This window comes from Apium graveolens, chromosome 8, assembly GCF_009905375.1.
Source record: "Apium graveolens cultivar Ventura chromosome 8, ASM990537v1, whole genome shotgun sequence".
Classification (NCBI taxonomy): domain Eukaryota; kingdom Viridiplantae; phylum Streptophyta; class Magnoliopsida; order Apiales; family Apiaceae; genus Apium; species Apium graveolens.
The window spans coordinates 32,234,391-32,248,413 of NC_133654.1; the positions used below are offsets into that span (position 1 = coordinate 32,234,391).

Genomic DNA, 14,023 nt, shown 5'->3' on the forward strand with positions numbered 1-14,023 from the left:
GGTAGACTAACTAAGGCGATCATTTACCTATGATATATTTATTCCTTCTTATCGATAAAGAGTAGTATTACTATACGAAGAAGGTTACGGAATAGCAATGGATTCTAGTAACTATGATATCTAGAATGAAATCCGAGATTCAATTTTTGCTGTCAAGGGAGTTTCAAAGGTGATTGAGTATAAGCTCGAGGAAGAGCATGGGTCCATAGAATGATGGACGGAATAGCAAAAATATTTAAGCATGTGAAATGCGATGTGATAATACTGGATATTGATATAGATATATATGTTTTGTTCTCTTGTGACAAACCTCTATAGTTCAGAGGTAGATTCCAAGCCAGATATTTTGTGGCAGTATATTTTATATATATACAATTCTCTTCAATTCGTTCTTTTCTCTCCTTTTCATTTCATATAAGCTGAGAAGAACAACCCTTCCAGAAGGGGAGGTATTGTCGAATGACTATCTATCTATGTCATAGAAGCCTAGTAGGATACCACATGTTGTTTAATTGCTTGTCAAGTACTAAAGGCTGGCCACCTTCTATACTAACTATGCAATAGAAAAAGTGTTCATGATCATAGTGATCTCTCAACAAATTCCTTTACTTCTATATGATTGATCAAACTTTGGAAAATAGAAACAGCTGAAAAAGGAGTAGTAAAGTTATGGTGGTATTCGGAATGGAAACACGTTCGTGATATTAAGGTTGACGTGGTTATTAAAAGGTTATAAACTCTAGCGAGTAAAGGTATATCTAGAATAGTATTCTGTACGGAAGATAGTAATGCTTACGAACCAGAAAAGAAGGAGTATTGAGAAGCAAAAGCTATAATGCTAGAAGCTATGATGAGAGTCTGTGCAATAGACTTGAAAGAATTTGGAATGATCACTTAACGCGGATTGAGTTTTCTTACGACAATAGATCATATGTCATTATCGAGATGTCACCTTATGAGATCCTTGAGGGAAGACAATGTCGATCTCCCTTATGTAAGGATGAAGTTGCAGAGCGCAAGATGCTCGGACCAGCAGTGGTCCAAAGGACCAGGGATATAATAGATCTAATCAGAAGACGGCTGGTAGTAGCCCAAGATGGACATGAGAAGTATGTTGAATTGACACGAAAGGACAAGGAATAGGAAGTAGGGGACCTAGTGCTGTTATAGGTATTCCCTTGGAAAAGATGGATGTGGTTCGGAAAGAAAGGAAAGCTAAGCCCATGAAGTGTTGGACCCTTGGAGATATTAAGACGTATTGGGAAGTTAGCATATGAGCTAGACCTACCCCCGAACCTGTAGCAAGTTCATAACGTGTTCCACGTATCAATGTTAAGGAAGTATAATTTGGAAGCCAGACAAATAGGGGCACATGAGCGCATAGGCATGAACCAGACGTAACCTATATGGAGCAACCAGAAAGGGTTATAGATCGAAAATGAACAAGTGCTTAGGAGAAGGGTTATCAAACTAGGCAGAGTTTGGTGGTAGAACCACAATGTGGGAAAATTTACTTGAGACTTAGAAAGTGCAATGCTAAGAGAGCATCCCTATTCATTTTCTATCTGATTCCGGGACGGAATCCTTTTAACGAGGAGAGACTGTAATAACCCCAATTTTTGGAAAATTTTGAAACACGGATGAATAGTAACTTTTGTTGATGATGATTAAGGAAAATTATCAGACCATGCTATATAGGAGTACTGTTATGGAAATTCTAAGATCGTATTAGTACTCGATAAAGTAAATAAATGTATGTAAAGATCGTCAGAATCCAAATCCGAACACTTTGATTTTTTCCCGAAAATCCACCAGATACCGAAAGAATTGAGTATAAGGTGACAGGATAAAAAGGATTTAAATTCAAGGATTTAAAGAGGGGATCATAAAAAGGAATATAAAATATTGAGAAAGATTTAGGGGAACCCAAGTAATAAGATCCCAGATATGATCCCTCAAACGACGAACGAGAACGAAAGTTAAGCGAACCGTAAAACAAATAAGCGACCAAGAGACAAGCTTGTACAAGAAGCCAAGGATTGTGACATCATCAAACCACAAAGAAGAGACATGTGGCAATTGGATGACATAAGAATGATGACCTAAGCATGACAAAAAGAAGTGTGTTGTTGGTTGATTGTGAGCCATTCATATTTTACCATGGTAAATCCTCAAAATTAGCCAAGCCATAAACAAAGAAACAAAACAAAAAAATCATAACACAAACTTGACTTTTCATTTTAAAGAAGCAAGCTCTCGGCCAAAACCAGAGCAACAACTTCAAACTACCATATCTCCTTCAATACTCACTCACATAGTATGTTCTATAGCTCTTTGGAAAGGTATTGAGATGGCCTACAACTCTTGTTCACAAGTCCCATCCAAATAAGTAAGGTATGACCCTCGTTTTGACAGTTCTTTCAATCTGACTTTTAGAAACTTCAAAACCTAACTTTGTGTTCTTGATTTCTTTGGAAAGATCAAGCTTGTAGGAGGTTAGATTAAGGCTCCCTAAGGCTTCCTAGCAACTTAACACCAACCAAGGAAGGTATCAACTTCAAACCCTAGCTTTGATTTTATGATTCCATCAAGTTTTATTGAAGCATTGCTAGTATTAAGGTTTGATCTTTGATTATAAGTAGTTTTGGTGGATTTGTATTGGTTTTGAATATTGGGTCTTTGATTGGTTGGATAAATTGGTAAAACTTGGATTTGGGGACTGAGTTTGTAGTATGATGGTTGAAAATTGTTGTATTGGTGGTTGTGAGTGAATTGATGATAATTTAGAGTGTTAATTAAATTGGAAATCGCGTAAACATAAACGTCATAATGCCCGATTTTCCTTAACTGTTATGTTCTTAACTTTAGGACCCGTGAACTCACTGAAATATTCTAACCTTTGCCATTTTTAGATATTTCATGTTACGAGCTTCGTTTTGATATGTGGTTCGCTTGAATCCGATGTACGGTTTAGGAGAAACGACCGTTTTAAGTAATGACATTTCGTGAACGAACTATTACCCCTCGCCTTACTTTAAAACCTTGGTTAAGGCCCTTAAATGACTAATTGTAGTATGAAACAATTATGTAAAGTGGGTTAGGCAGTTGGTAGGGAACTCGCGAAAGAATCGCCTTAAAATTCTTAATGGTTAATTTATTAAAAATGGTGGAGCCGAGGGTACTCGAGCGACTTAAGTGAATCGTTAAGCGCAAAAGCGAGCGTTAGAGTCTAATTGGTTAAAGTCTAGTTTCTTAAGCGACCGGGGTTTAATTCTGACTTATGTTGTTGTTCATAGGTTATCGGACCCACTCTAAGCTTAAGTCTATCCGGAAACACTCAGGCAAGTTTTCTACCCGTTATACTGTTGTTGTGATGTATATATGTATATGCATTATCTTGTGATAAGTGCATGATTGTTATTAGCAAAGTCTTGCGATATATTGGAGCATGTGATATGATATATATATGCATGCCTATTTTGTAATCTTGATATTCTATTATCAATTCAAATGCTTATAAGTTGCATAATACCTATACTAGAGATAAGCAGTAGTTGCGTATACCCTTAGTATAGGGGACCCAAAGGTGAACATTTTCTAAAACCGGGAGTCGATGTTCCCGAGTATATTATATATATTTATATATATATATAGATATAGTTTTCAAAACTTTTAATCGAATAAGGTTTATTCGATAACTTTATTTTTATTAATGAATATTACTTTGAATATTCATTCGAGGACTTATGACTCGGTTTATTTTATTTAATGAATATTACTTTGAATATTCATTCGAGGCCTTATGACTCTGTTTATTCTATTTAATGAATATTATTTGGAATATTCATTCGAGGACTTATGACTCGGTTTATTTTATTTAATGAATATTACTTGGAATATTCATTCGATGACTTATGACTCGGTTTATTTTATTTAATGAATATTACTTTGAATATTCATTCGAATCCTTATGACTCTGTTTATTCTATTTAATGAATATTATTTTGAATATTCATTCGAGGCCTTATGACTCTGTTTATTCTTTGTAATGAATATTATTTTGAATATTCATTCGAGGACTTATGACTCCACTTATTTTATTAAATAATATTCTTTATTTTATTAAAGAATCATGTTTCGATAATCAGACTTATTTTCGATTATTCAAATAAAGATCGTACTTTCGTATAAGTATATCTTGGGCTATTTATTATTCATTTCAAGTATAAGTTTTAAAACTTCTACTTCAGTTATTTTTATAAAGATTATCCTTTATGGGAATATTATTTAAATAATAATATTCAGATATTTCCTAATATATCGGGACTGATTTATTTCATTAAATCAGCATTACTCCAAACATTCTTAAAAATGTTTTCGAGTTTTCAAAATGAGTACTATGAGAATGCTCATATATTGTTAATTATAATACATATTATTTCGGTGGGCTTGTTGCTCACCCTTGCTTTCTTCTTTCATCACACAACAACAGATAAACAAGATGAACATGATCAAGCTCCCAATTCGCGAGCGGATAGGAAACGTTCCGCAGTTTCCTGTAGGCGTTGATCCCGTTGTAGCTGAGGTAGTCTCGCGAATTGGGAGCTTGATCATGTTCATCTTGTTTATCTGTTGTTGTGTGATGAAAGAAGAAAGAAAGGGTGAGCAACAAGCCCACCGAAATAATATGTATTATAATTAACAATATATGAGCATTCTCATAGTACTCCGCTCATTACTCCAAACTTTCATGAGTACTATGAGAATGCTCATATATTTTTAATTATAATACATATTATTTCGGTGGGCTTGTTGCTCACCCTTGCTTTCTTCTTTCATCACACAACAACAGATAGACAAGATGAACAGGATCAAGCTCCCAATTCGTGAGCGGATAGGAAACGTTCCGCAGTTTCCTGTAGGCGTTGATGCCGTTGTAGCTGAGGTAGGGTCTACCAATAGGCTAGGCTTTCAACTTTTGATGTACCAGACTTATGTATATTTATGAATTGTAATAATGGCAAAGAATATGTAAATTTATTCAGAAACCCTTTTGAGGTGTAATGACTTATAATTGTGGAATAAAATGACCTGTGTTATTGTTTGATATTCATCTCTGAGACTATAACTTGTGGTGTGTGTGTGTATATTGTGGGGTCACAGTACGCAGTAGTTGGTTGATTATTAAGATTTAGTATTATTAAGGGAAATGGAACTCGTGACAACCCGGATCCCCGACCCCGGATTTGGGGGTGTTACAAGCATAGGTTCATGTATTTGTTATGCATGATTCGTAGGTAATTTTAACCATCTTACTTTCCCTGTGTAATCAAGATAGATAATTTGTGCTTAAACCGTTATGTTGTCAAATTCTATAGACATATAGGGTCTCAATATAATTGGTGTCTATACAGCTTCTATCTATTTTGTGGATGTCTGATAGTATGGTATTCGTGCAACGAAAGTTGGCGTTTATCAGTGTTGTGTTATCTGATTAGTATCATCACCATTGCATATGCTAAGGTTAAGAACAATAAGGCTATTGAATGAAGTATTTAATGAAGTTAGAATCCCATGTTTGTCATATATATTAATTCAGTCAATCTTATTCTCGTAGTTATAATTCTTAGTTTAATTCTTAGTATAAACAACTTCAATTTGTTATTGTCTTAGCATTGAATAATAACCATACATAATTGCTTAAGTGCGTGAATTAGTTATTTAACCAATACAGTCTCTGTGGGAACGAACTAGAAGAGATTTTATACTACTTGCGAACTCGTATACTTGCATGTATTATTAGCGCGTATTTAGCGACTAACAACAACAAATCATGATTTTGATAACATAAATTCTGATATGCCAGAGCTTACGTTTGAAGAGAAAAGGAAGTTGCTATGGGGAAGCAAGAAGCCTGCACCTAAAAGAGATTCCTCTGAGAATATAAAGAAGATTTACAGTGGGAGTTCTCATTCTAGAAGACCTGGAATCACAAGTGGTCTGAGTAGGTTAAGTGCTGATCCATTTGTGGATGATGCTTTAATTCTAAGGAAGCATGGAAATCTAACAAGAATTGGAGATAATGCGATGCTTGAAGATTTGCAGAAGATCATATCAGTACAAATTATCATTGATCTAGTTGGAGAAAAGATGATATATTTTCTGGAATCTGGGAGGAGGTTAAGGTTAACAAAATAGCAAATGAAAGATAAACCATGGCAGGAGTTGGAATTTGTTGCTATAATTCTCAAGGTAAACAACTCTGTAACTGCTAGATGGTCTGCATTTTTGAAGAACTTACAGAGAGGGTTGACTTACAAGTCAAACTATATTTCAAAGTACATTGATGAAACAGAATATGTTGTTGATATGCCTACTGGAGGAGCCAAAGTGATTAAGTCTCTAGGATGAGAAGTTTTACTTTTAATCCTGATAGAAAGAGGATTGGATTTCTGGAACTGGATGATCTATCACTTGGAAATTCAAAATTACATGATCTCAGGGCAGCCATCTATCAAAATGATGAATCAACAGATGAGCTAAAAGACATCAAACAGAGGATGCAATGGTACTTGGATGTTATGGAAGAAAATCTATTGAAGAAGTTCCTTGAAGAAGCTGAAGACTGTGTTCGAGTTCAAAACTGAAGTTAAAGTCTGATAACCACTGATTGTAAGAATGTATATGTTTATTTTATTTCTACATTTAGATAGTTTTGACATCATCAATTAGAAGTTGTACATAATTATATAATGCACAAGTTGGGGGAGATTGTTAGAAGAAATTGATGATATCAGTATATAAACTATCAGAGTTTATTATCAGTATTTGATATCAGGATTTACGGAAGGAGACGTCATCAGTATCTGTCTATCAGTATTTGATGATCAGCATTTGATGATCAGTACTCAGTCACATTAGTAGATACCAAAGAAGGAAAGGGATTGCAGAATTTAAGGCGGTGAAGGACTTTACTTACAGAAGCAATCATCCAAGGATATGTATTAGGTTTCCTTATTGTAATATAATAGGATTTCTTATTGATTGTGTAACTGTGCACTATATAAGCACATATTAGGTTTACATTATATGTGTAACGAATTGTTATATCTTTTAGATAACCTAGCAGCTCTCAAGGATAATTTTTCATCCTTTTGAGAGAGTACTTTTGTAACAATTTTAATCTGATTAATATAAAAACTGTTGATTCTGTTAAGCTTTATAGAATTATTTGCATAAACTGTATTCACCCCCTCTACAGTTCTATTACGGACCTAACATGATCAATTTTATGTGGACCAGAAAATGATTAAAATAATAATTTAAGTCAAAATAATTGTAGCTAGTTAAGTCAAAATGACATTGTTCTATGTGAATGTCATAACTGGCCAGCTGGTTTTATTATAACTTTAATTTTTTAGCTTAAGGTTCCCCTTCCTTGAAATGGAGCAAACACGTAGAAATGAAAGATAAAAAAAAATAGAATTAAGGATGTTAAAAAGGAAAAGTGATACACAACATATGATGTAAGATTATTTTAATCTATTTTCTAATTTATGATCATATTCATATTTGTTAGTAACAGGTACGTGCATGATAATATCTTCAAATAAGTCTATATACTTTTGTGACCATTTAATTGTAGGATACTTGTCTTTGAACAAGCTTATTTTGGATTAGGATATTAGAGGCTACTCCTGCACTTTGTAAAGATATAAATGTCTAGATTATTTCTGAAAGAATATATTTGATCATACCCTGAAAATCAAGAAAAGCATAAAATAAAGGAGTTGTAGAAAAAAAATCTTAAAAAGTCCTAATTCAAAAAAATTAGAATGGATCAATTGAGAAGAGTCATAATGTATTACTCAAGAAGTCTGCAAGCTCATTTGAGAAGTGCATAGTGTGCTGATTCGAGTAGTGTGGTGAGCTATTTAAAGAAGTGTTTGAAACTTGTTAAAGAAAGCTTATTCGAGAAGTCTTGCAAAACTGGATTCGAGAAGTCGGCAAATGAAGTCAATTCGAGAAGTCCTACAAATGTTGAATCAAGGAATACAACTCTCTAGCAGTTTACTAAGAGTCATTGAATGACGGACTTAGCCAATTTCGTGGTTCACAAAAATACAATCAACTGGAAACTTTTTAGAGATAAAGAACAATCAACTTGTCAATATATGACAAATCTTTCTAGAAATTTTGATCATGAATTCAGACTCCTCTTTACATTAGTAAAACCTTAGTAATCATCTGTAATATCCCATAATTTTTAGAATTATATTAATAATATAATAATAGAATATTGAAAAAGGGGATTAAAATTACATGACTAGGATTTAAATTTGAATTATACTAATGGGCCTAAATTTGGGATCAGATTCTAATATGGATAATTATAGGTTAAGAAATAGGGTTTTGTATCGTTATAAATACATCCTATTAATCTTCCTCGTTTTAATTATTACAATTCGTAGGCCTTTTTCTCACACAAATCAGCAGTCTTATAAAATTCATAGAAAATTTATAATAAGTCATAATTCATTGATTCTGAACTTTTCGGAAAGCTCTTTTCGTTCTCTACAACTTTCATGATTCGTGTTTTCCAAGAAAATGTCATTTAGAAGGTCAAAAAAAGTAAATTAAGATCTGATCAAGTTTAGAGGTAAGAAATTGATCGATCTTTCTAGTATTTTCAAGATTGTGTGTCATGTGTATATATTTGATTATCAAAATTCGGGCTAAGTGCTGATATATTTGAAATTATTATGTGTTAGAGTATATGTATTATTGTGTATGCATTATGTGTCTCGGCGATAATTTAAAATCTTTGATTTGTGTCATGGTTTGTGAATATATCGAATAAGAACTTAGGACCGCAGTCACCGGATTGTAATGACAGTTTTTTGAAAATTTAGGACCGTTATCACCGGGTTATAGTGGTTTTGGCATGAATTATGGGTTTTGAATTATTTTTGTTTATGTGTTATATGTATCGTATGTATCGAATAAGAATATTAGAATCTATCGCCTACAAGTTATCCATATTAGAATCTGATCCCAAATTTTAGTCCCATTAGTCTAATTCAAATTTAAATCTCAGTCCTTATGTAATTTCAATCCCTTTTTTCAATATCCTATTATTATATTATTAATATAATTCTAAAAATTAGGGGATATTACATAATCTATCGCCTCTCTCTCTCACACACACCGAAACCCTATTTCGTTTCTCTCAAATTCCGGCCAAACAAATTCTCCTTAGTTAATTTTGATCATGAATTCAGACTCCTCTCAACATTTTTATTCCCAAAATTACCAAATCGACAAACCCTAAAATCGCCTCATTCGAAACACTCATTTTTTGTTCTAATTTGATAATTCTAGCACTTAATCGTGTTGTTTCATTGATCTCTTTCTCGGTTTCAAATCCTTGACTTCAAACTCCACTCGGTAGTCTCCACTCAATGGCGCCGATTCAAGCTCTCTGGTGATGGTTTCAGGCGGAAAATGGTGATTTCAGGAATTACAGATTTAGGACAATCTTATGGTGGTATCGACTCGTCCAAACGATGGCAATTCGGTGGCAACTCAGTGTGTCAACTCGGCGGGTCAAACTAAATTTTGAGTTAGAATGACTGCTATTTTCTTTGTGGGTAAGTTTCATGTGAATACAATTATGGGCACATGTATTGCTTTTCATTCTCGCACGTATATATATATATACCACTATATATATACCCCTATATATATATACCACTATATATATATATATATTGCACTAAGCCGGTGGTCTTCACATAAACAGACTCCCTGCTCTTCGGAGTAAGGGCATAGTTTTCGTACATATTCCCCCGAGACACTGTTCTTAGCGGGATATACTGGGTATGGTTGATTGGTTCGTTAATATTTATGCTTGATCATATTTAATGGGATAATAATAGAAGTAAGGGCCTAATAATCACTTTTTTTATTTTTTCGGATATTAATTAAGTTAACATTAATATGATATCATATTTACTAATAATTTTAATTGCCATTATCATATTATATAATACTCCCTCTAATTCATTATATAGCACGTTTGATTTTTTTCCGTATTTTCACCCTTTGCCTATATATGGGCAGCGGAACGTCGGTGCCTGGATTGTAAAAGAAAAACAGGTCCCCGGTTAGGTTGAAGGTACTCTTTTAACTTTAGGAACTTGCAAAAAAATATGAACACTGGAAAAAATGATACGATAAAGATACTAAGAAAAGTGTGTCCCCCATATAAGATCCACCAACAAATTGGGTGATAACACATGCATGCTCGTGTGTATTCTCTCCGTCACAAAATTGCTGTCCCGTTGGTGAGGTCAATTATTAGAAGTTGTCATTCCAACAGTAATTTATTATATACGGATAAACCGAGTTACTACATTGTTTTGTATTTATGTAATTATATGTGGATGTGAACAGCTTTTGGATGTACTACTATCATTGATTGTAGGAGTACAAGTATGGATGATGGATCCATCGGTGTTCATTTGTACGAGGTTCGCTTTAATGTATGATTGGAACCATACGTTAAAGTTGTACATGTACTTGTGTATTTTTTGATAGAAAAAGTGAAGGCTCATGCCGCAATTTTGACAAGTCTCGGATCCCATCCGATTTTCTTTATTATTTTGTAATATAATCATATCCAATTCAGAAGTTATAAATTTAAAAATCACACAAAAATATTTGAATGCAATCCTGTTCCCTATTATTAAAATTGAACATCTTGCGTTGTTTATGATCTAGTTGGCCCTCTAATGAGCTGACACGATGTTATGATACTTTCATCCTAAAATAAAATTGTTGATTATCAAACACGGTATATGAAGTTTTACCTTTTTATCTTGGAAATTTTCCAAACGGTAATAATAGAGATTTCAAAAGATAACCCAAACAAGTTTTAATTTGTGGATGAATACAGGGGGGGTTTATTTTTCCGATTACGAATTCTTTTGGGAGTCGTGAAATTTGTCTTCTCAACAAATGTAGGAGTACGAGGTACTGATGGAGTTGGTTTGCAGATGGTCTTATAGATGTTTAGAAAGTAGCTAGCATATCTGGTAGGGGTTGGTTAGTAAATATAGAATTCTGCTGTGCACCAGCCTCATGGTAAAGCTCACACATTTACCAAATGGCTCTAGATTTGTTGCAAGTACAAACTAGTCAGTACTCTCTCCTCATACTCACTGTTCAATTACACCATTAATCTGGCAGTGGTGGGTGATAATGCGACATGCAGAAGTCCCCATGGGTCGGAGTACCTCAATTCTCATTTGCAGAGCACAGCTTGCAGTAGGTCATTGTGATCAACATTTGATGAGTAGAGCATCAATTATAAATGGTAGCTAGTCAGTTTATAATGATCAGGGATGCCACTATTCTATATCGAGCACATGACCCATATAAATTCACCTTACACTGACGCGCACGCGTACAATTTTTATGTCCATGTTCATAGTCTCCTACTACCTATACTTCAAATTAATTTATATAATCGATAGTACTGTTCGACGCACACAATGTGAGTCAAGGAAAAGGCGTCTAAAATTTGGTTGCAACTCTGGCTCCCTCCACTTCTTGTACCAAAAAGAAAATGTCAACTTCACAATAAAATAAAAAGCGTTCAATTTTATTTCCTGAGAGAGAGAGAGAGAGCGAATTATTAAAGTTAGTGAATAAGCTAAACTTGGAAGACAAGCCACAGAGTAAGAGTTTACCTGACATATCAACCAGAGACAACTGTGCAACTTCACTACAAAGTGATAAAGAAAACCTATAAGGATATGATTGAAGAATAATACGGTCTAAAAACATTAAAATTCAAAAATTCAAAAAGTGAATGGTAATGAGTAAAAGATGAAATGAATGGTAAAGTCCAACAACCATCCAGAGACTTGGAACAGAAGCTAGAATCCAGAATTATTAATTGTTTCGCTTTCCACCTCTCTCTGACTACCCAATGATTTTTATGATCATTAACAACACCTTTGATTTCCGAAATTTGCATACCATATATATATTCGAATGTTATTGTTTTTTCTCCATTTTCGAATACCAGCCCAAAGTTGAAGTATTGGTTGGCAATATTGATTCAAATTCCGACTTCTTTTTCGATTTTGATCAGGTACATCCCGATTTTGAATCCAAAATAACTTTAACGATATGTGTTTTGGCATAATGGTTCAATAAGACAAAGCACATGGAATGTTCTAGGCCTCAAACACGTACGAGGATCACTTACAAAACAATAATTACCTAAGCTACTAAACAAAATCTGTGGACCGGTTAAATTCTTGGATCCTCAGATGATAAAAAGCTAGATAGATATTGCTATCACAGTCATTCAGTCTTTTCTAATATATAACACTTGGTAATAATAAAGTAATGACAGACATAAATTGACAAATAAGTTAATAATGTTTATTGGTGCAATGTCCATTTCATTTGAAAAAGAATTGAAAAGAGAGGACATATGTTATATATGTATGTTTTTTACTCTTTCATGGAAAACGTTGGCCTTAGCTTTGAATTAGAGCCAAGCATTGTGTACAAACCCTGGTCCATTCATGTCTCATTTCTTCAATTTTAATGGAGTTTGGATGACCTACTGAGTAGGCTAGTACTTTGCCCTACTCAGCTTATTGCCGGACTTTTTGAAAAGCAAGGAGATATCGGCCGCGTTTGTTTAAAATTGTAAATGGGTCGATTTACTTTTTTTGTCCTTTTGTAAATTGATAATTTTACTATTCTTACCTAAATATTGGTACAAATTCGATACATGTAAACAAATTGAATGCTTTTTTTTAATAACTAGGCCCATGTATCTTTTAAACAAATTAAATGCTTTTTTTTTAATAAGTAGGCCCATATATCTTTTACAAGTATCTACTTATGTTTCAGCAACTCAACCGAAAATCCGGAGAGTAGGTACCTAGCTACTTCTTATTTTGGATTTTAATATAAGTTAATTATTTGATTTCGAAACAAATTCTTTTGTATAAAAATATTGTAATTTTTAAAATTATTTCCAAAATTGTTTCAAAATATTGCATTGAGAGTATATTTTTTAGAACTCTTTCATAGGGCTGTAATTCGAGTCGGGCGGCTCGAACTCGTTTAAGTGGACTCGACTAGGGGTGAGCGTGGTGCGGACGGTGCGGTTTTTTCCTCAAACCGCAAATCAAACCGCGCATGCGGTTTGATCAAATTTTCAAACTGCACCCGCACAGTCTATCTTCAAAAACCGCATAAACCATATCACGAAAATGCGGTGCGGTGTGGTGCGGTGCGGTTCACTGCGGTTTACACTTTACAAGTTAGAAATTTTTTAATAAAATACAAAACTTATATTTAAATAAAATACAAAACTTAAATTTAATCAAATTTCCGACTAATATAACACAAAATCGCCAATATTCTTCAATAATACAAATTAGAAATTACACACCGGAAAGTTTAAATTTTTTAGGAATTCAATTACAAAACAAAAATAACTTTTAAATTATAAGTTATAATTATTCTAATCAAAAATCTAAGTTATGATTAAAAATAACTAGTCGACAACACTGGTTAATTGCATTTTATATTTTTGGATACAGCAGAGTAGTCATTTTTCCAAACCACTATCTCCCTTTACGAGAGCAAGTAATCAAAGGAAGAAAAATACCTTAATTCTATCGTAGTTCGTAGCTCTTAAATTCTATTAAATGAGTTCACTATTTATAATATATTAAATATTACGGTGCGGTTTGATTCGCATTTCAGAAATTTAAAACCACAACCCGCACCGCACCGCGCGGTTTATTAAAAATTTAAACCACAACCGTACCACGACAATTAAAAACCGCGTTTTGCGATGCGGATTGGTGCAGTGTGGGAGGTTTTTGCGGTTTGTGCGGTTTTCTGCTCACCCCTAGACTTGACTCGGCTCGTTTAGTTAAACGAGTCAAGTTCGGGCAGAACTTTCGGCTCGTTTAATTACCCGAAC

General features: G+C 33.8%; 1 pseudogene; it reads left to right on the plus strand.

Moving 5' to 3' along the window:
- Positions 1-14,023, plus strand: part of LOC141679460 (uncharacterized) — a 196,804-nt pseudogene that overhangs the window by 60,312 nt on the left and 122,469 nt on the right.